The sequence below is a fragment of the Palaemon carinicauda genome, chromosome 39 (genome assembly GCF_036898095.1).
Source record: "Palaemon carinicauda isolate YSFRI2023 chromosome 39, ASM3689809v2, whole genome shotgun sequence".
NCBI classification, from domain to species: Eukaryota; Metazoa; Arthropoda; class Malacostraca; order Decapoda; family Palaemonidae; genus Palaemon; species Palaemon carinicauda.
In genome coordinates, this window is record NC_090763.1 from 24845035 (window position 1) to 24869386 (window position 24352).

The 24352-nt window shown below is 41.5% G+C and overlaps 1 protein-coding gene across 1 annotated transcript in view; it reads right to left on the reverse strand.

The window, feature by feature from the left end:
• Ack (activated Cdc42 kinase) overlaps positions 1 to 18758 on the reverse strand; it is a 69186-nt gene extending 50428 nt beyond the window's left edge. The window contains exon 1 of the mRNA XM_068363073.1: positions 18642 to 18758. The gene's annotated coding sequence lies outside the window, so the exon portion shown is untranslated. The remainder of the gene's footprint in view (positions 1 to 18641) is intronic.
• Between the last annotated feature and the right edge of the window lie 5594 nt (positions 18759 to 24352).

The following is a 24352-nucleotide window of genomic DNA, read 5'->3' on the forward strand; positions in this document are numbered from 1 at the left end:
GGCAAAGTACTCTCTCCAGTTCATTCCCCACCAAGTTGGACAGGCTTGGGATCTCGAACGACTTAGGCCAAGGACGTGAAGGAAGCTCGTTTAGCAAAAACCGAGCTGCAAGGAACATGTAGCCGTTTCAGATGTGAAAACAATGATCCTGCTGAAGGCGTGGATCTCACTTACTCTTTTAGCTGTTGTCAAGCACACGAGGAAAAGAGTTTTTAACGTGAGGTCCTAAAAAGAGGCTGATTGGAGAGGTTCAAATCTTGATGACATAAGGAACCTTAGGACCACGTCTAGATTCCAGCCTGGAGTGGACAACCGACGTTCCTTTGAGGTCTCAAAAGACCTAGGGAGGTCCTGTAGATCTTTGTTGGTGGAAAGATCCAAGCCTCTGTGGCGGAAAACCGCTGCCAACATACTTCCGTAACCCTTGATCGTAGGAGCTGAAAGGGATCTTACTTTCCTTAGATATAACAGGAAGTCAGCAATCTGGGTTACAGTGGTACTGGTTGAGGAAACTGCATTGGTCTTGTACCAGCTACGGAAGACTTCCCCTTGAGACTGATAGATTCCGAGAGTGGATGTTCTCCTTGCTTTGGCAATCGCTCTGGCTGCCTCCTTCGAAAAGTCCCTAGCTCTTGAGAGTCTTTCGAAAGTCTGAAGGCAGTCAGACGAAGAGCGTGGAGGATTGGGTGTACCTTCTTTACGTGAGGTAGACGTAGAAGGTTCACTCCTAGAGGAAGAGTCCTGGGAATGTTGACCAGCCATTGCAGTACCTCTAAGAACCATTCTCTCGCGGGCCAGAGCGGAGCCAACCAACGTCAGCCGTGTCCCTTGCGAGAGGAGAACTTCTGAAGTACCCTGTTGACAATCTTGAACGGCGGGAATGCATACAGGTCGAGATGGAACCAATCCAGCAGAAAAGCATCCACGTGAACTGCTGCTGGGTCTGGAATCGGAGAACAATACAACAGGAGTCTCTAGGTTATCGAGGTAGCGAACAGATCTATGGTTGGCTGACCCCACAGGGCCCAAAGTCTGCTGCAAACATTCTTGTGAAGGGTCCACTCTGTGGGGATGATCTGACCCTTGCGGCTGAGGTGATCTGCCATGACATTCATACCGCCCTGAATGAACCTCGTTACCAGCGTGAGCTTTCGATCTTTAGACCAGATGAGGAGGTCCCTTGCGATCTAGAACAACTTCCACGAAAGAGTCCCTCCCTGCTTGAAGATGTAAGCCAGGGCTGTGGTGTTGTCAGAGTCCACCTCCACCACTTTGTTAAGCTGGAGGGACTTGAAGTTTATCAAGGCCAGAATAACCGCCAACAACTCCTTGCAATTGATGTGAAGTGTCCTTTGCTCCTGATTCCATGTTCCCGAGCATTCTTATCCGTCCAAAGTCGCACCCCAGCCCGTGTCTGATGCGTCCGAGAGGAGACGGCGGTCGGGTTTCTGAACAGCCAAAGGTAGACTTCCTTGAGAAGAAAGCTGTTCTTACACCACGCGAGAGAAGACCTTCTCTCTTCAGAAACAGGAACTGAGACCGTCTCTAGCGTCATGTCCTTTATCCAGTGAGCAGCTAGATGATACTGAAGGGGGGCGAGGTGGAGTCTCCCTAACACGATGAACAGGGCCAGCGATGAAAGTGTCCCTGTTAGACTCATCCACTACCTGACTGAGCATCGGTTCCTTCTCAGCATGCTCTGGATGCATTCTAGGGCTTGGAAGATCCTTGGGGCCGACGGAAAAGCCCGAAAAGCTCGACTCTGAAGATCCATACCCAGGGAGACAATGGTCTGGGATAGGACGAGCTGAGACTCCTCAAAATTGACCAGGAGGCCCAGTTCCTTGGTCAGATCCATAGTCCATTTGAGAATCTCCCGACAGCGACGACTTGTGGGAGCTCTTAAAAGCCAGTCGTCTGACGGAGCCGGACACAAGATCATGGTACTGCTGCACAGTCTGTGAACTGTCAACCATGGGGAAGCGAGGAAGTACAGTGACAACCCGAAGCTGTCTAGACCGTCTGGGTCGTACAGACAACTCCTTATCGGGTTGCTAAGGTTGCCGTACTGCGTCACAACAAGTCACTCCTGCTGGTTGTTGAACATCTTCCCAGTGACACACTGACTCCGTAAACAAAAAATCCTCTAACAAGGACTAAGTTTGGACTGCATGTCTTGCAACACAGCTCAAGGACTATGGGAGCAGGTGTGGTAACAGACGGGATTAGCGACTGAAGTGGGACCATTACCTTACCTGGAAGCATGTTATGCTTAAATAAAAGTCCATAGGAGGCTACGCAGCTAAAGGCTCCTCTCCAAATGACAGAGTCCTCAAGGGAATATCAGAAGGAGGGAGAAAAGCACTTTCTCATCTACAGGGACCATATCCGAGAAAAGCTAAGTTCTCTCAGTGAGGGTTACACTGTGCAAACGCAGCAGACTAGAAGGCAACGTTAAGAAACTGCTTGACAGTCTAGTGAGTTGGCAACAACCAAAGATGTGTGACTGAGAAGCATGCGGTAAGGTATGCAGAGCCTGTTGTATGCAGAGCATGCTGTAAGCAGAGCATGCTGTATGCAGAGCATGCTGTATGTAGAACATGCTGTAAGGTAAGCAGAGCGTGTTGCATGGCGTGTAACATTTCTCAGAAATTCCATGACCAGTGCTAGAGTGAGTAATATCGCATTACCGTCCATTGAAAGTGCACGTGCCGAGGGAATTGATTTAGACTGTTTTGTTGATGAATTTGATAGCCGGCATGATAATCGTAGAATTAAGCTACACTAAATGTACTATAATCTACTTCACCTCCGGAAAGGGAAACTCGCCCTGTTGGCAACACTGCATTACTACATGCATGCTTGCAAGGGGTTTAATATCAACATAATATTACCTTACATTCATAACTCATGATTTTTGCCATATTTTGCGATTTGTTAAAAATATATTGCAAGGAATACAAATATATTTTTAAATAAGTAATACAAATAACCTCCATTATCATAATGTTTGAAAATGGAGGTAAGGTATGCTGAACAGCAGAGTCAGAACGAGTTGGAACAACAATAGTTGTGGTTTCCTCTTCAAGACTCTGTTGAGGGAACACCTGAGGCTCAGTCTGCCAAGGCTGATCAAAAGAAGTAGCAGAAGGTAGGCGCATGGGTGGAGGAGGCTGACTCCTGGCATGAGTGGCTGAACTCAAGGGTTGCGCTTGCTGAGTGGTTGGCGGATGCGCAGTAGCAAGTTCCTGAGGAACGAGTTGAGGTTCCTGCGGTGTGAGCTGAGAGCGATGAGGTAGTGGCTGCGCAGAACGCAGTAAATGTCTCGCAAGTTGAGGCTCCTGAGGCGCAAGGCTAAGGTGTTGAGGTGCTTGCCTTGAGGAGGGTTGAGCTCGCTGCAGCGAGAGCTGAGGAGACTGACTCATGGATGGGAGAGGTTGTTGTACCTCAAGCGAGTGTTGCCTCACTGGTGGAACAGCAAGTGGAAGCGGAGGAAGAGAGGTATAAGCCTCCTGTTCCCATTGCTGAGGTTGCCTTAAGGAAGGCGGAGGGAGCTGCACACCACTGGGATCAGTAAACTCATAACGTGGCTCAACATCGTACGCCTGGCAGGCGGTACTGCGGTCAGGCGGAGCGAGCGCAGGTGGAGCGAGCGCAGGCGAAGCGAGCGCAGGCGGAGCGAGCGCAGGCGGAGGCGCAACCTTCTCAGCCCGACACTCACGCATCAAGACCGAAAGTTGTGACTGCATGGACTGCAGTAGAGTCAACTTGGGGTCGGCAGACACTAAGGTCTGCTGAGGTAAAGCCTTAACAGCAGAGATCTGTTGCGGCAGAACCTTACTCCTCTTAGGCGGAGTGCATTCAACTGATGACTGCGGCGAGTCAGAGCTAACCCAATGATTGCATCCGGGTTGTTGAACTCTAACTTCGTACGTCTGGCATAGGTCTGGACTTTACGTTTAAGAGGTCTTGAGACCTGAGACCAGCGTTTTCTCCCCTAAATTTCTTCTGCAGACGAGCAAAATAAGGGCTCAATCGTCTGCGGGTGGGAGTGACGGTCTCTGTAAGACACGCCCGCAACCACCGAGGATACTTCTGTGCGCCGATCAAGGCCTGCCGAACCCTTTTGCCCTTCGACATTGCTTCTCCCCTGGGCTTGGGAGCTTGCAAGAGGTCCCGGACTGGGAGGACGACTGACACGCACAGAAGTACCCTCACGCACAACACTGACACACTTTGCGCTAATCACTTATCACTTTGATTTTCTGTTTGCACTTATTTCACTGACTCGAAACTTTAAGTGGTTTGTACCTGAAACACGCAATTCTATCCTTTCTCAAAAGTTAGTAATTGCGAAAACAGAATTACAATGTAACAGAAAAATCTAATGAAAGATAAATAATTCAGTGGCTGGAAAGAGACTAAACACTAGATCACTCTAGAAACGTTTACCTTCTTCCCCTAAAGAGACTAGGGAGAAGAGCAAAAACGATAACAACGTTACTCGCTTGAATGAAACGTTTATCCTCCTCTTTCTCCCTCCGTCTCTATCTCTCTCTCTCTCTCTCTCTCTTGACTTAGAACCTGAGAGAAGAGCCCAATCATATATATCGTTAAAACATATTATTGTTAAAGGAAAAAACTGAAATATTTCCCAAAATGAAAAGTTCCTTTATTAGAATTAAAACCATTAAGTTAAGAAAGAATGAACAAAACGCTAGACACGGTTACTCTTACTGCAACGTGACACCGTGAAAATTCTTTCTCTATCGTAACGATAGAGCGCAAGTTGAACGTTCTGAACGTCAACAACTGCAGAGACAAAACAAAACGTTAGTTCAACTTTGAAAACAGTACGAGACTATCAAAGAAATTCTTTCAAAGACATTAAAATAGCATAATATGTTAACAGGTAAAACCGAAATGACGGGCTCAATGTTAATTAACTTCGGTACCAAGAAAAGACCGCCTACTATTAGGAAAGGTCGAATATAAACAAATATAAAAATTAATTTTAATAAGTTTATAATAAAAGTAAGTTACAGTGAACCCTCGCTACTTCGCGGTTCGACCATCGCGGATTCACCACTTCGCGGATTTTTTCCATAACCCATATATATACAGTAATATATATATATATATATATATATATATACAGTGATACCTCGGTAGTCGAACGACTCTATACTCGAACAATTCGGAGTTCGACCAAAATTTTCGAGAAATTTTTGCTGCGGTGCTCGACCAAAAATTCGGTACTCGACCAGCCGAACACGTGACGACCGCATGGGCTTTGTGATGATCGCGCCATCTCGGCCACTCTCGCTTGTTCGGGAAGCATCAGTTCTCTCGAGAGCGTCACTCAGACAACGCGCGATCAGCATTCGTTGTGATTTAGTGATTTTCAGTGCTTTTAATTGCTTTTTTAGCTTTCATAATGAGTCCCAAGAAAGTAATGAGTGTTAAGGGGAAGGAGAAGAGGAAAACAGTGCGAACAACGATCGAGTTGAAGAAGGAAATTATAGCGAAATATGAGAATGGTGTACGAGTGTCCGATTTAGCGGTAGAATACGGAATGGCGAAGTCGACCATTTCTACGTTTTTAAAGCATAAAGAAATGATTAAGAAGGCGAATGTTGCAACGGGAGTTACGGCGGTAACTAAGCAAAGGCCACAAGTGATTGAGGAGATGGAAAAGTTGCTTTTAATATTTATTAAAGAAAAACAGTTGGCCGGGGAAAGTGTTAGTGAAGCGTTCATTTGTGAAAAAGCGTTGCATATCTATGAAGAATTAGTGAAGAAAAGTCCGAGTACCAGTGAAAGTGATTCATTTACATTTAAAGCGAGCAGGGGTTGGTTTGAAAAGTTTCGTAATAGAACAGGTATTCATCGTGTTACTAGGCATGGGGAGGCAGCTAGTTCGGATCAAATTGCAGCCGATAAATACGTGGGGGAATTCGATCGGTACATAAATGAACAAAATTTGATCGCACAACAAGTCTTTAATTGTGATGAGACTGGGTTATTTTGGAAGAAAATGCCAGCCAATACGTACATTACCAAGGACGAGACGAAGATGCCAGGTCACAAGCCAATGAAAGATAGGCTAACATTGTTGCTGTGTGCAAATGCAAGTGGCGATTGCAAGATCAAACCCTTGTTAGTGTACCACTCGGACAACCCCCGGGTGTTCAAACGAAATAATATTTGTAAAAGTGCACTACCAGTTATGTGGCGCTCGAACACTAAATCTTGGGTCACAAGACAATTCTTTACTGAGTGGATAAACGAAGTGTTTGCCCCCCAGGTTAAGGCTTACCTCATTGAAAAGAGCTTGCCAATGAAATGTCTTCTGGTTATGGACAATGCTCCTGCACATCCTCCAGGTCTCGAGGATGACTTGAAAGAAGAATACAGCTTTATCAAAATCAAATTCTTGCCCCCCAATACTACTCCCATACTCCAGCCCATGGACCAACAGGTCATTTCAAACTTCAAAAAACTCTATACCAAGGCCCTTTTCAGAAAGTGTTTTGAAGTGACCAGTGACACGAAGTTGACCCTAAAGGAATTCTGGAAGGAACACTTCAGCATCCTCAACTCTGTTAACATGATTGACCAAGCTTGGCGAGGTGTGACCTATAGGACATTGAACTCTGCCTGGCGTAAGCTGTGGCCATCATGTGTCACAGAGAGGGAGTTTGAAGGTTTCCAACCAGAGGCGGGTCCAAGCACTGCTACCCCTGTAATTTCTGATGACACTGATGTCGTTGAGGAAATTGTTGTCATGGGCAGGAGTTTGGGGCTTGAGGTCGACAAGGATGATATTGATGAGCTTGTAGAAAGCCATTCTACCGAGTTGACTGTGGAGGAATTGTTGCACCTGCAACAACAACAGCAGCAGGATCTGATTGTGGAGCAGGAATCTTCAGAAGAGGATGAGGTAAGGGAGGATGTTCCAAGTTCTCTCATCAATGAAATTTGTTCCAAGTGGGCAGATGTGCAGGCTTTTGCTGAAAAATACCACCCAGAAATTGCAGTAGCAAACCGGGCAGTGCATATGTTTAATGATAGTGTCATGTATCATTTTCGAAGAATACTGCAGAGGAGGAAGAAACAATTAACAATAGACCAGTTTTTCACAAAAGAAAAGAAAGCTGCTACATCAAAGCCTGTTTCTCCTCCAAAGAAGAGACAAAGAAGAGAAGAAACCCCTGAAATAGATCTGCCCACCCTTTCATTGGAGAGAGAAACAACTCCTGAAGGAGAACTACCCCGCCACATCATGGAAGGGGACTCTCCTTCCAAGCAGTAACCTCCCCCTTCCATCCTCTCCACATCCATCCCTGTATGCCATCGAACCGCTGCTCAAAGGTATGTTCACTACAGTACAGAAAATGGTTTAAAATTGTTTTATTTTAGTACAGTAAATGGTTTAAAATTGTTTTATAGGATTTTCTGACCAATTTCATACACATTTAGATAATTATTGTTGTTTAGGTACACGTTTTATTAATATTTTGGGCCTGTTCGAGTGCTTGGGAACGGAATAGAATATATACCATTATTTCTTATGGGGAAAAAAAATTCGGTACTCGAACAAATCGGAGGTCGAACACGGATCTCGAACGGATTATGGTCGAGTACCGAGGTATCACTGTATATATGTATGCATGTATTTATGTATATATGTAGGTATGTATATGTGTATACATATATATATATATATATATATATATATATATATATATATATATATATATATATATATATATATACACACACACACACACACACATATATATATATATATATATATATATATATATATATATATATATATATATATATATCTAAAGTAGGAAGATGTGATGTAGTTCTAAGGGAAAAGTATGGGAAATATGTCTGGGTAATAAGCAAAGCTCTACCTCCAGTTTGTTTCTTCATTATGATCAGAGATAAATGTAAACAAAACATTGGTTGCCATTTTTTATCGTGCTTTTTAGCGTGTTTAGGAAATGCATGATATAAAATCACCTTTAATATTTGTGCCTGTTTTAGTTTAGGGTACTGTAGTACATGCATTAAGTGTTCTGTACATTAAAGGGTAGTTTGTTAACAGAACTACGTACAAGGGAAGGTTTTAAAAGTCTGAATATACATGTTGAATAAATAGGTAAATATGGTGTCACTACTTCGCGGATTTTCACCTATCGCGGCCGCGACTGGAACCTATCTACCGCGATAAACGAGGGTTCACTGTAATCGAAGAGGCCTATAAAAGGCGGAGAGATATAAAATAAATCTATAACAAAACTAAGAAAGAGAGTCTATACTCTCTTAGACACCAACACTTCCGTCTAAGGGAAGGGTCGGCCATTTAAAGGTGAAAGAGAGTTCATACTCTCTTCGTCACCATAAAAATTAAATTAATTCCAAACGCTAGCTAAGCTAACATAGAAGTTTCCAGTATAGCGAATAGCTGCAAATTAGAGAAATACTTCACCAAACCGTGAACAATACTCCAAAATCATAAGCGTATCCAAGAACGTCTAGCCGGAAGCACGACAGAGGAAAAAGTGAGGTGGCGACAACAACAAGTACTGTAGTACCTGGCCACAGGTGGCGCTTGTGAGTACACCCCCTTCTAGTATAGTGATAGCTGGCGTATCCCTCCCGTAGAATTCTGTCGGGCAACGGAGTTGACAGCTACATGATTATCGGGTAAGTTTAATATTGAAAATAACATTTTTCAATATTAAACTTATCCGATAATCATGTAGCTGATTCACACCCAGGGGGGTGGGTGAAAAACCAGTGTACAAGACTAAAGGATAGCTAAGTATCCCGTATTTCATATAATCAGTTATCCACAATAACAATGAAATAATAAGTACCTGGTAAGGAAGTCGACTTGAACCGTTACTCTGCCTTTAATAAGATCGTCTTCCTTACTGAGCGCAGCGTTCCTCTTGGAAGGCTGAATCAACTCAAAGGTGCTAAAGTATCAAGGGCTGCAACCCATACTAAAGGACCTCATCACAACCTTTAACCTCGGCGCTTCTCAAGAAAGAATTGACCACCCGCCAAATCAACAAGGATGTGGAAGGCTTCTTAGCCGACCGTACAACCCATAAAAAGTATTCAAGAGAAAGGTTAAAAGGTTATGGGATTATGGGAATGTAGTGGCTGAGCCCTCGCCTACTACTGCATTCGTTGCTACGAATGGTCCCAGGGTGTAGCAGTACTCGTAAAGAGACTGGACATCTTTGAGATAGAATGATGCGAACACTGACTTGCTTCTCCAATAGGTTGCATCCATAACACTCTGCAGAGAATGGCTCTGTTTGAAGGCCACAGAAGTAGCCACAGCTCCCACTTCATGTGTCCTTACCTTCAGCAAAGCAAGGTCTTCTTCCTTCAGATGAGAATGTGTTTCTCTAATCAGAAGCCTGAATAGTAAGAAACTGAGTTCTTAGAACTTGGAAAAGAAGGTTTCTTGATAGCACACTATAAGGCTTCTGATAGTCCTCGTAAAGGTTAAGACCTTTTTAGAAAGTACCTAAGAGCTCTAACTGGGCAAAGTACTCTCTCCAGTTCATTCCCCACCAAGTTGGACAGGCTTGGGATCTCGAACGACTTAGGCCAAGGACGTGAAGGAAGCTCGTTTAGCAAAAACCGAGCTGCAAGGAACATGTAGCCGTTTCAGATGTGAAAACAATGATCCTGCTGAAGGCGTGGATCTCACTTACTCTTTTAGCTGTTGTCAAGCACACGAGGAAAAGAGTTTTTAACGTGAGGTCCTAAAAAGAGGCTGATTGGAGAGGTTCAAATCTTGATGACATAAGGAACCTTAGGACCACGTCTAGATTCCAGCCTGGAGTGGACAACCGACGTTCCTTTGAGGTCTCAAAAGACCTAGGGAGGTCCTGTAGATCTTTGTTGGTGGAAAGATCCAAGCCTCTGTGGCGGAAAACCGCTGCCAACATACTTCCGTAACCCTTGATCGTAGGAGCTGAAAGGGATCTTACTTTCCTTAGATATAACAGGAAGTCAGCAATCTGGGTTACAGTGGTACTGGTTGAGGAAACTGCATTGGTCTTGTACCAGCTACGGAAGACTTCCCCTTGAGACTGATAGATTCCGAGAGTGGATGTTCTCCTTGCTTTGGCAATCGCTCTGGCTGCCTCCTTCGAAAAGTCCCTAGCTCTTGAGAGTCTTTCGAAAGTCTGAAGGCAGTCAGACGAAGAGCGTGGAGGATTGGGTGTACCTTCTTTACGTGAGGTAGACGTAGAAGGTTCACTCCTAGAGGAAGAGTCCTGGGAATGTTGACCAGCCATTGCAGTACCTCTAAGAACCATTCTCTCGCGGGCCAGAGCGGAGCCAACCAACGTCAGCCGTGTCCCTTGCGAGAGGAGAACTTCTGAAGTACCCTGTTGACAATCTTGAACGGCGGGAATGCATACAGGTCGAGATGGAACCAATCCAGCAGAAAAGCATCCACGTGAACTGCTGCTGGGTCTGGAATCGGAGAACAATACAACAGGAGTCTCTAGGTTATCGAGGTAGCGAACAGATCTATGGTTGGCTGACCCCACAGGGCCCAAAGTCTGCTGCAAACATTCTTGTGAAGGGTCCACTCTGTGGGGATGATCTGACCCTTGCGGCTGAGGTGATCTGCCATGACATTCATACCGCCCTGAATGAACCTCGTTACCAGCGTGAGCTTTCGATCTTTAGACCAGATGAGGAGGTCCCTTGCGATCTAGAACAACTTCCATGAAAGAGTCCCTCCCTGCTTGAAGATGTAAGCCAGGGCTGTGGTGTTGTCAGAGTCCACCTCCACCACTTTGTTAAGCTGGAGGGACTTGAAGTTTATCAAGGCCAGAATAACCGCCAACAACTCCTTGCAATTGATGTGAAGTGTCCTTTGCTCCTGATTCCATGTTCCCGAGCATTCTTATCCGTCCAAAGTCGCACCCCAGCCCGTGTCTGATGCGTCCGAGAGGAGACGGCGGTCGGGTTTCTGAACAGCCAAAGGTAGACTTCCTTGAGAAGAAAGCTGTTCTTACACCACGCGAGAGAAGACCTTCTCTCTTCGGAAACAGGAACTGAGACCGTCTCTAGCGTCATGTCCTTTATCCAGTGAGCAGCTAGATGATACTGAAGGGGGGGGAGGTGGAGTCTCCCTAACACGATGAACAGGGCCAGCGATGAAAGTGTCCCTGTTAGACTCATCCACTACCTGACTGAGCATCGGTTCCTTCTCAGCATGCTCTGGATGCATTCTAGGGCTTGGAAGATCCTTGGGGCCGACGGAAAAGCCCGAAAAGCTCGACTCTGAAGATCCATACCCAGGGAGACAATGGTCTGGGATGGGACGAGCTGAGACTCCTCAAAATTGACCAGGAGGCCCAGTTCCTTGGTCAGATCCATAGTCCATTTGAGAATCTCCAGACAGCGACGACTTGTGGGAGCTCTTAAAAGCCAGTCGTCTGACGGAGCCGGACACAAGATCATGGTACTGCTGCACAGTCTGTGAACTGTCAACCATGGGGAAGCGAGGAAGTACAGTGACAACCCGAAGCTGTCTAGACCGTCTGGGTCGTACAGACAACTCCTTATCGGGTTGCTAAGGTTGCCGTACTGCGTCACAACAAGTCACTCCTGCTGGTTGTTGAACGTCTTCCCAGTGACACACTGACTCCGTAAACAAAAAATCCTCTAACAAGGACTAAGTTTGGACTGCATGTCTTGCAACACAGCTCAAGGACTATGGGAGCAGGTGTGGTAACAGACGGGATTAGCGACTGAAGTGGGACCATTACCTTCCCTGGAAGCATGTTATGCTTAAATAAAAGTCCATAGGAGGCTACGCAGCTAAAGGCTCCTCTCCAAATGACAGAGTCCTCAAGGGAATATCAGAAGGAGGGAGAAAAGCACTTTCTCATCAACAGGGACCATATCCGAGAAAAGCTAAGTTCTCTCAGTGAGGGTTACACTGTGCAAACGCAGCAGACTAGAAGGCAACGTTAAGAAACTGCTTGACAGTCTAGTGAGTTGGCAACAACCAAAGATGTGTGACTGAGAAGCATGCGGTAAGGTATGCAGAGCCTGTTGTATGCAGAGCATGCTGTAAGCAGAGCATGCTGTATGCAGAGCATGCTGTATGTAGAACATGCTGTAAGGTAAGCAGAGCGTGTTGCATGGCGTGTAACATTTCTCAGAAATTCCATGACCAGTGCTAGAGTGAGTAATATCGCATTACCGTCCATTGAAAGTGCACGTGCCGAGGGAATTGATTTAGACTGTTTTGTTGATGAATTTGATAGCCGGCATGATAATCGTAGAATTAAGCTACACTAAATGTACTATAATCTACTTCACCTCCGGAAAGGGAAACTCGCCCTGTTGGCAACACTGCATTACTACATGCATGCTTGCAAGGGGTTTATTATCAACATAATATTACCTTACATTCATAACTCATGATTTTTGCCATATTTTGCGATTTGTTAAAAATATATTGCAAGGAATACAAATATATTTTTAAATAAGTAATACAAATAACCTCCATTATCATAATGTTTGAAAATGGAGGTAAGGTATGCTGAACAGCAGAGTCAGAACGAGTTGGAACAACAATAGTTGTGGTTTCCTCTTCAAGACTCTGTTGAGGGAACACCTGAGGCTCAGTCTGCCAAGGCTGATCAAAAGAAGTAGCAGAAGGTAGGCGCATGGGTGGAGGAGGCTGACTCCTGGCATGAGTGGCTGAACTCAAGGGTTGCGCTTGCTGAGTGGTTGGCGGATGCGCAGTAGCAAGTTCCTGAGGAACGAGTTGAGGTTCCTGCGGTGTGAGCTGAGAGCGATGAGGTAGTGGCTGCGCAGAACGCAGTAAATGTCTCGCAAGTTGAGGCTCCTGAGGCGCAAGGCTAAGGTGTTGAGGTGCTTGCCTTGAGGAGGGTTGAGCTCGCTGCAGCGAGAGCTGAGGAGACTGACTCATGGATGGGAGAGGTTGTTGTACCTCAAGCGAGTGTTGCCTCACTGGTGGAACAGCAAGTGGAAGCGGAGGAAGAGAGGTATAAGCCTCCTGTTCCCATTGCTGAGGTTGCCTTAAGGAAGGCGGAGGGAGCTGCACACCACTGGGATCAGTAAACTCATAACGTGGCTCAACATCGTACGCCTGGCAGGCGGTACTGCGGTCAGGCGGAGCGAGCGCAGGCGGAGCGAGCGCAGGCGGAGGCGCAACCTTCTCAGCCCGACACTCACGCATCAAGACCAAAAGTTGTGACTGCATGGACTGCAGTAGAGTCAACTTGGGGTCGGCAGACACTAAGGTCTGCTGAGGTAAAGCCTTAACAGCAGAGATCTGTTGCGGCAGAACCTTACTCCTCTTAGGCGGAGTGCATTCAACTGATGACTGCGGCGAGTCAGAGCTAACCCAATGATTGCATCCGGGTTGTTGAACTCTAACTTCGTACGTCTGGCATAGGTCTGGACTTTACGTTTAAGAGGTCTTGAGACCTGAGACCAGCGTTTTCTCCCCTAAATTTCTTCTGCAGACGAGCAAAATAAGGGCTCAATCGTCTGCGGGTGGGAGTGACGGTCTCTGTAAGACACGCCCGCAACCACCGAGGATACTTCTGTGCGCCGATCAAGGCCTGCCGAACCCTTTTGCCCTTCGACATTGCTTCTCCCCTGGGCTTGGGAGCTTGTAAGAGGTCCCGGACTGGGAGGACGACTGACACGCACAGAAGTACCCTCACGCACAACACTGACACACTTTGCGCTAATCACTTATCACTTTGATTTTCTGTTTGCACTTATTTCACTGACTCGAAACTTTAAGTGGTTTGTACCTGAAACACGCAATTCTATCCTTTCTCAAAAGTTAGTAATTGCGAAAACAGAATTACAATGTAACAGAAAAATCTAATGAAAGATAAATAATTCAGTGGCTGGAAAGAGACTAAACACTAGATCACTCTAGAAACGTTTACCTTCTTCCCCTAAAGAGACTAGGGAGAAGAGCAAAAACGATAACAACGTTACTCGCTTGAATGAAACGTTTATCCTCCTCTTTCTCCCTCCGTCTCTATCTCTCTCTCTCTCTCTCTCTCTTGACTTAGAACCTGAGAGAAGAGCCCAATCATATATATCGTTAAAACATATTATTGTTAAAGGAAAAAACTGAAATATTTCCCAAAATGAAAAGTTCCTTTATTAGAATTAAAACCATTAAGTTAAGAAAGAATGAACAAAACGCTAGACACGGTTACTCTTACTGCAACGTGACACCGTGAAAATTCTTTCTCTATCGTAACGATAGAGCGCAAGTTGAACGTTCTGAACGTCAACAACTGCAGAGACAAAACAAAACGTTAGTTCAACTTTGAAAACAGTACGAGACTATCAAAGAAATTCTTTCAAAGACATTAAAATAGCATAATATGTTAACAGGTAAAACCGAAATGACGGGCTCAATGTTAATTAACTTCGGTACCAAGAAAAGACCGCCTACTATTAGGAAAGGTCGAATATAAACAAATATAAAAATTAATTTTAATAAGTTTATAATAAAAGTAAGTTAATCGAAGAGGCCTATAAAAGGCGGAGAGATATAAAATAAATCTATAACAAAACTAAGAAAGAGAGTCTATACTCTCTTAGACACCAACACTTCCGTCTAAGGGAAGGGTCGGCCATTTAAAGGTGAAAGAGAGTTCATACTCTCTTCGTCACCATAAAAATTAAATTAATTCCAAACGCTAGCTAAGCTAACATAGAAGTTTCCAGTATAGCGAATAGCTGCAAATTAGAGAAATACTTCACCAAACCGTGAACAATACTCCAAAATCATAAGCGTATCCAAGAACGTCTAGCCGGAAGCACGACAGAGGAAAAAGTGAGGTGGCGACAACAACAAGTACTGTAGTACCTGGCCACAGGTGGCGCTTGTGAGTACACCCCCTTCTAGTATAGTGATAGCTGGCGTATCCCTCCCGTAGAATTCTGTCGGGCAACGGAGTTGACAGCTACATGATTATCGGGTAAGTTTAATATTGAAAAATTAATTTTAATAATTTTATAATAAAAGGAAGTTAATCGAAGAGGCCTATAAAAGGCGGAGAGATATAAAATAAATCTATAACTTTTGTTAAGCAAAATTAAGAAAGAGAGTCTATACTCTCTTAGACACCAACACTTCCGTCTAAGGGAAGGGTCGGCCATTAAAGGTGAAAGAGAGTTCATACTCTCTTCGTCACCATAATTAATCAAATTAATTCCAAAAGCTAGCTAAGCTAATAATAGAACTTCCTGAATAGCGAAAGCTGAAATCTTAGAGCAATACTTCACCAAAAACCGTGAACAAGACTCCAAAATTATAAGCGTATCCATGAACGTCTTGCCGGAAGCACGACAGAGGAAAAATTGAAGTGGTGTCAACAAGAAGTACTGCAGTACCTGGCCACAGGTGGCGCTTGTGAGTACACCCCCTCTTGTATAGCGATCGCTGGCGTATCCCTTCCGTAGAATTCTGTCGGGCAACAGAGTTGACAGCTACATGATTATCGGGTAAGTTTAATATTGAAAAATAAGCTACTGTTATTTGTCATACTCCAGTAAGTTATACAGATGTTTTTCATTTTTAAAGTAGGTTAGATTAATAACCTTTGCATCATTCTTATTCCCAGTAATAAGAATATATTGCAAAAAGTCCATAATACAGATTAACTTCTTGTATGAGTTGTATTAAAGAAAGAAATCTGTATTATGAAATGGAATAACCTACTTTGAGAGGATACGAATACAGTAGGCCTACGAGCATTGTCATATACGTGGGCGGTGTTAACAGCATTGAGAGGATACGAATACAGTAGGCCTACGTGCATTGTCATATACGTGGGCAGTGTTAACAGCATTGAGAGGATACGAATACAGTAGGCCTACGTGCATTGTCATATACGTGGGCGGTGTTAACAGCATTGAGAGGATACGAATACAGTAGGCCTACGAGCATTGTCATATACGTGGGCGGTGTTAACAGCATTGAGAGGATACGAATACAGTAGGCCTACGAGCATTGTCATATACGTGGGCGGTGTTAACAGCATTGAGAGGATACGAATACAGTAGGCCTACGAGCATTGTCATATACGTGGGCAGTGTTAACAGCATTGAGAGGATACGAATACTGTAGGCCTACGAGCATTGTCATATACATGGGCTGTGTTAACAGCATTGAGAGGATACGAATACAGTAGGCCTACGAGCATTGTCATATACGTGGGCAGTGTTAACAGCATTGAGATGATACAAATACAGTAGGCCTACGAGCATTGTCATATATGTGGGCGGTGTTAACATCTGCCATGAACTTTAGGTTTTGGCTATAGCTGCAGCCCCTTCTGTACCATTACCATTAAACTCTCCATACCCTTGATTCAGTATAATTTTCCTTATAATAAACAACAAAAGTCAAAATTTTTCAAGTAAAAATAGTTTAACTCAAGATTAAGAACACAAAAACTAATAGATTACACTAAATTCCTAAAATGATTCATTGTATGTAGTAACTGGTTTCAGAATGTCAAATGCTAATAAAAAATATTGATACTATAATTTTGAATGTGTTTTTAACCATCCACAAAATTAAAAATGAATAACTAGTAAGTGAATGTCAAAATTTCATCTTTACCATGGCCCACTACTATCACTGAATGATAGACCAATTTTCATGAATCAATTAGCCTACACCCTTTAACAGCACTGTAACTCAATTTGCAGCTATAAATTTAAAAAAAAAAATTACTGTCTTATAAAATAAGCCTACACAAAATTTGCAACTATATTTGAAAAATTCCTGTCTTGTAAAATAAGCTGAAACAAAATTTGCAGCTATATATGAAAAAATCCAGTCTTGTAAAATAAACTGAAAATAAACTCAAAGGGTTATAGATATATATAGTTTAAAAAAAGGCGAGTTCAAGCACAATACATTGGTCAATCAAAATACTGTATTGGAAATAACCATTTCATCTTACTATAATCTTCTAATTTCCAGCGTTCGTCACTTCTTGAAGATGATGATAATCCTGAAACTTTACTGTTCAAAAACTTCAAAAATTTGTTTGAAAACGTTGGCTTTCCATAATGTACGACAGGAATAACACTAACTTTTGACAGCAGATATAGAGCACAAACCAAGCACATTTAGGCTAAAAACTGTAATTATATGGTTCAATTAGCTTCATCAATTCAAGGTCGTTAACTATCCTAGTTTCACTGACTAACTATCCAATGACAAACTAAAATTGAAATCACTTTTAATAAGGGTTTTACAGAATAAAGGGGACACTATTGATTGCAAATATGAATATAAATGAAATGTAGACTAAGAAATTTCAAGGACATTCACTTGAACCTGGCTATATGTGTATTTTATTAAAATGACATATCTAGAACACTATTGATTAAAATTCAATACTAATAATCTAAAAAGTGTGAATTTTAATTCATGGCCTATATAAGTTGGCAGATCAGTTCCCATAATTGCACCAGTCCGATAAATGGGGATATATATATATATATATATATATGTATATATATATATATATATATATATATATATATATATATATATATTAGCTTAAGATATTAGCACTTTACGTATTCTAGGTTATATATGATGATCGTCCCCCAAAAAAAGGAAAATCTTAAAATTGAAAATAAAACAATTAAAATAATTGGTTTACCCTCAGCAATAGATCTAAAAATGCCTAACCCAAACCCACTACATTTTACAATGACACCACCATAACTTGGTTTGGACATTTATAAATCAATTCTATAAATCAAAATCGCGCAAGAAAATATTAATGGTTAAAAATAGGTGGTGAAATATAGAGTCCACAATGTGATCTATGACTACTTTCTGTCTTGCTATAAGCCCAAAGGCTCCAAAGGGGAAAAATAGCCCAGTGAGGAAAGGAAATAAGGAAATAAATAAGTGATGAGAACAAATTAACAATAAATCATTCTAAAACCAGTAAAAACGTAAAAACAGATATGTCATATATAAACTATTAACAACGTCAAAAACAGATAGGTCATAAATAAACTAAAAAAAAGACTCATGTCAGCCTGTTCAACATAAAAACATTAGCTCCAACTTTGAACTTTTGAAGTTCTACTGATTCAACTACCCGATTAGGAAGATCATTCCACAAGGCAAAATTAAGCTACTGATCAAAGCAGTTGATATTACTGCAACAAATAAAAATTAGCATAAAACTTGTGTAGTTTTCGTAGTCTGTAGAGTAGCTTTGTCCCGTTAAACGTTAGCCTAACCTCACTCACACTAAGGTTTCGTAACTCCCTGAGAACAATCACGTCTTGATGAAATAAGAGAATATAAGTCCTTCGCTGTCATAAGAAAACACTTCTCGAGAGATTTTCCTTTCATTTTCCATCAATTTCTAGGCCTTCGCCAATGTTCATCTAAGCAACTTCCTGTCATTAGGAAAGAAGGGCCACAGTTGCCACTTTCCAAAAAGCAAATTCTACCACTCGGCAATTTTAGGCACAAAATGGGCCACACTTGATCAAGGTAATTTGAAAATGTTGTCAATAATGCCTACCCAGGTCGAAATATACACCACGCCTGCCTCTAAGCCACAGCAAAGAAAGTACGTCAACCTGAGCTGACATCGAGCAGTACACCACTGAGCTCAACTGACGGATGTAAACAAAACCAGCACGAAAGTGTTACCAACACCTCAATGACATTTCCATACCTGACAACCAGTTATTATTTCAACTTACATTTCAAGTCCTATATCAACACTGAATTAGACTACCCTACATCTCTATTTTTCGTGAAGTAATAATAATCTTGGAAAATTGTCTACCTTTGGTTACTGGCAAGAAATACGCCATGCATGGTAACAATGTTCATGCAACCGCCATCGTTTTCCCCCATGTCCTTTCCTTTTAAAAGGATAATTTGTTCATTGTTTACATTTCTCACATGGCAGGATGGTCATTAATAGATGAATATTTTATTATCAACGGTATCAAAGTAGTTTAAAGGGCACCTCCCCCGCCCTCCATAGTGACGCGATCTTAGTGCAAATGAAAGGCGAAGTCGTTTATGTAATTCATTTAAAAGAAATGCGGAAACCAGACACCGCCCACTTTCCCTAATTCTCTCAAAGAATTAACCAATGGTGAACAATGTTACCTTTTGCTTTCCCTTACATAAAACCCTCTTTTTCTTCATTAATATCATTCTTATCGTGTAAAACATACTATGATTTTTCCTGGCAAATTGTAATTTCCGGATATGTTAACTAACTAAATCAAGATATAGTGCAGAATTATTATTATTATTATTATTATTATTATTATTATTATTATTATTATTATTATTAGCCAAGCTACACCCTGATTGGAAAAGCAAGATGCTATAAGCCCAAGGGCTCCAACAGGGAAAAATAGCCCAGTGGAGAAAGGAAACAAGGAAATAAATAAACGATACAAGAAGTAATGAAAAATTAGAATAAAATATTAAATAAACATTAACAAGAGGTAAGGAATGCGTGTCTCCATCGTCATAAATATTGATATTCTATGATTCAAAGAAACCCATATTATTTTCAGTATAATTCCAACAAGTGTTTAATTGTTATTTTCTAAATATAATACGCAGCGCTTACAACACGGTACTGAGACTATTGTAAATACTATATACGTACTTATAACGGCAATGAATCATATGAACACTAACGAATTCGTAGCCTTGGAGGTCACTGCATCAACAGCATGTTAAGAAGGTATTTTTTATTACCCGCGCCGAATCCTCATCTTCCGTAGCCAACCCCCCCCCCCCCCTCTCTCTCTCTCTCTCTCTCTCTCTCTCTCTCTCTCTCTCTCTCTCTCTCTCTGAAGAGAGGAAAGTCAAGATTTTCATTTCATATTTGTTTAACCAGCCCCCCGTTGAGATACTACCGCTAGAGAATTATGGGGTCCTTTGACTGGTCAGACAGTACTACTTTGGATTCTTCTCTCTGGTTACGGTTCTTTCCCTTTGCCTACACATACACCGAATAGTCTGGCCTATTCTTTACAGATTCTCCTCTGTCCTCATACACCTGACAACACTGAGATTACCAAACAATTCTTCTTCACCCAAGGCGTTAACTACTGCACTGTAATTGTTCACCGGCTACTTTCCATTTGGTAAGGGTAGAAAAGACTCTTTAGCTTTGGTAAGCAGCTCTTCTAGGAGGACACTCCAAAATCTAACAATATTATTGTTCTCTAGTCTTGGGTAGTGCCATAGCCTCTGTACCATGGTCTTCCACTGTCTTGGGTTAGAGTCTCTTGCTTGAAGGGTACACTTGGGCACACTGCTCTATCCAATTTTTCTTCCCCTTCTTTTGTTAAAGTATTTATAGTTTGTATAGGAAATATTTATTTTAATGTTGTTACTCTTCTTGAAATATTTTATCTTTCCTTCTTTCCTTTCCTTACTAGACTATTTTCCCTGTTGGGGCCCTTGGGCTTATAGCATCCTGCTTTTCCAACTAGAGTTGTAGCTTAGCAATTGATAATGATAAAGTAGAGAAGTATTTTCCAAATTTATCTAGGGGTAAATTAACATGCCATTCGAATTGCTGGAATTTGATAGATCTTTTGTTGAACTATATATCAATTGAAAAAAATACTTATCTTATGGTTAGTATGAGTTGAATTAAGGCATATGTAAACTCTTGTCATAATATATAAATTCTTTTATAGAGATACTCCATATAAGTATTATTATTATTATTATTATTATTATTATTATTACAAGCTAAGATACAACCCTCGGTGGAAAGACCGGGACTCCAACAGGGAAAATAGCCCAGTGAGGAAAGGAAAAAAGGAAATAAATAGACTACAAGTAAAAAACAATAACAATTAAAGATTAAGACCAAAAACATAATAAAATTATATCTTTCATGTAATAACCATAAAAACTATAAAAGGAGGAAGATAAATAAGATTGGATAGTGTGTCCGAGTGTAGGCTACCCTTAAGTAATGAAACTCTAAACCAAGACAGTGGAAAACCATGGTACAGAGGCTATGGCACTACCCAAGACTAGAGAACAATGGTTTGATTTTAGAGTAGCCTTCCCCCAGAAGAGCTGCTTACCATACATAGCTGGAGAGTCTCCTGCACCCTTACTTAGAGGAACGTAGCCACTGAACAACCACAGTGCAGTAGTTAACCCCTTGTGCGAAGAAGAATGTTTGGTAATTTAAGTCCTGCCAGGTGTATGAGGAGAGAAGAGAATGTGGAAAGTATGGCCCAGACTTACATATCCTTATCAGTTGAATCCTGGCACTGAAATCCTTTTCGTTTTATGCTAGACCCACTTGTCACTTGTAAAGTTCTGTTGAATGTCGTCAAGCACTTAAATCTCAAGCGGTACTTCTTTCTTGTTCTTCCATTGTCTTATTTCTCAACATAGTACTAATCTTCACTTTTGAAAAGAAGTACAGTAATCTACTTCCTAGTCGCGTTATTCTCTCTCTCTCTCTCTCTCTCTCTCTCTCTCTCTCTCTCTCTCTCTCTCTCTCTCTCTCTCTCTCTCTCTCTCTCTCTCTCTCTCTCAAAATCAAATCGTATCATCACTCAGAGACAATTTCAAGTTTTCTGATTCATCACTAAATGGCCCATTGCTGGCATTCTTGCCTTGCATTATTTATAAACAATTAAGCAGCGCTGCGCAGGTCACGAAAAATATTACCAGATCTATTTCTAGGTGACACTACTCCTATTGCAAACCAGCTGGTGTTTACTCAGATTGACTTAGAACGTCAGTGACAGTAAACGTCGAAAGTTTCAAACGTATCTAAAGGTGGAAAATCCTCCAAATGAGTTATGTGCATTAATTTGGGGTACTTGAATGACCGATATCCGTAACGGAAGTGTGCTGCAGTCTTGTCGTGTCCCGTTGCCATTGCTAAGAGAGAGAGAGAGAGAGAGAGAGAGAGAGAGAGAGAGAGAGAGAGAGAGAGAGAGAGAGAGTTTACTCAAAAGTATATACTGTTCCGGCTCCTTCAGCTAGAATATTTTAAGTTTATTCCGCTTATTATTATTATTATTATTATTATTATTATTATTATTATTATTATTAGAGAAGCTACAACCCTAGTTGGACAATGAGAATACTACAAGGCCTAGGACTCCAATAGGGAAAGTATCCCAGTGAGGAAAGGAAATAAGAGAATAGCAAAGAAGTTACGTACTACTGTAGGCTATATGTAAATAATATAAGTAATGAATAAAAATATAGAATATCTTAAGATCAGTAACAACGTTGCACTAGATCTGTCACATATAAACTATAAAACGATACTCATGTCAACCTGCACAGCAAAAAAACATTTACAAGTAGTTTGAACTTCTGAAGCTCCACCGATTCAACCAGCCTGATTAGAAAGATCATTCCACATTCTGGTTACAAATGGAATAAGACTTCTAGAATATTGTGTAGTAAAAACACCGTGCTATTTCTATGATATAGCTACCAAGGTTAAACACAGTACAGTAAAGAATTACTGTATAGCTTCATATATTCTTTGGAGGATCGATTAAGAAGAACAGCTCTTCGATCTCTTTCAACCTGTCTGTTATTGGCGTAGCAACCACATAACTGATATATATATATATATATATATATATATATATATATATATATATATATATATATATATATATTTATATATATATATATATATATATATATGTGTGTGTGTGTGTGTGTGTGTACATATATATACATGTATATATATATATATATATATATATATATATATTACTTATTATTACTAGCTAAGCTACAACCCTAGTTGAAAAAGCAGGATGCTATAAGACCAGGGGCCCCAAAAGGGAAAATAGCCAAGTGAGGAAAGGAAACAAGGAAAAATAAAATATTTTAAGAACAGTAACAACCTTGAAATAAACGTTACGTATATAAATTATAAAAACTTTAACAAAACAAGAGGGAGAGAAATTAGTTAGAATAATGTGCCCGAGTGTACCCTCAAGCAAGAGAACTCTAACCCTAGAGAAAGTGGAAGAACATGGTACAGAGGCTATGGCAGTACCCAAGACTACAGAACAATGGTTTGATTTTGGAGTGTCCTTCTTCTAGAAGAGCTGCTTACTATAGCTAAAGTCTCTCCTATCCCTACCAATAGGAAAGTAGCCACTGAACAATTGCAGTACAGTAGTTAACCTCTTGGGTGAAGAAGAATTGTTTGGTAATCTTATTGTTGTCAGGTGTATGAGGACAGAGGAGAATCTGTAAAGAACAGGCCAGACTATTCGGTGTATGTGTCGGCAAAGGGAAAGTGAACCGCAACCAGAGACAAGGATCCAATGTAGTACTATTTGGCCAGTCAAAGGACCCCATAACTTTCTAGTGGTAGTATCTCAACGGGTGGCTGGTACCCTGGCCAACCTACTACCTTAATGTGGTGAAAGGGTTTGCTGTGAGACTTAGGTGGCCAGCGTGATGAAAATGGCCAAACCGAAGACGTGACTAAGGACATATCTGAGGCCTTTGTCCTTCAGTGAACTAGAAAAGACTGCATTTGTCGTAAGTTCTCTCTCTCTCTCTCTCTCTCTCTCTCTCTCTCTCTCTCTCTCTCTCTCTCTCTCTCTCTCTCTCTCTCTCTATATATATATATATATATATATATATATATATATATATATATATATATGACCCGATCTGGGTCGTACTGGGGTTCAATCAATTTAGGAAAACAAGAATGGAGGGGGATTTCATGCACAAATAATAGCCGAGTTGATCATTTTACGCAGATTATATTCTCTTACGTTACAAGGCGCCCTTAATTATGATTACGTTACGTTACCAAGAAAAAGCCCTCAGAAAAATGGTACTCGGTTCGGCACACATGTTGGCACCTGACACACTATCGGCCTCCAAATCTAGACTGCCTCCTATGGGCTTTTTCCCAAGCGCCCATAATATGGGAATCGCGATGCCTGATCAATGATTGGTTGTTTTAACTCGAAAGTCTCATAAAAAAACAATCGGGAGAGGGTTTGGTGACGCCAAACACAAGCTAACCTATAACTATCATTTTTGCAAGTGCCAACAAAACCACAACGTAACCGCCCTTCCTCTAACAAAGAGGAAAAATCTGTTGACACTGCACTTACCCCGGCCAGTAACGGCCATCATGACTACGATCAGTTCATATATATATATATATATATATATATATATATATATATATATATATATATATATATATATATATATATA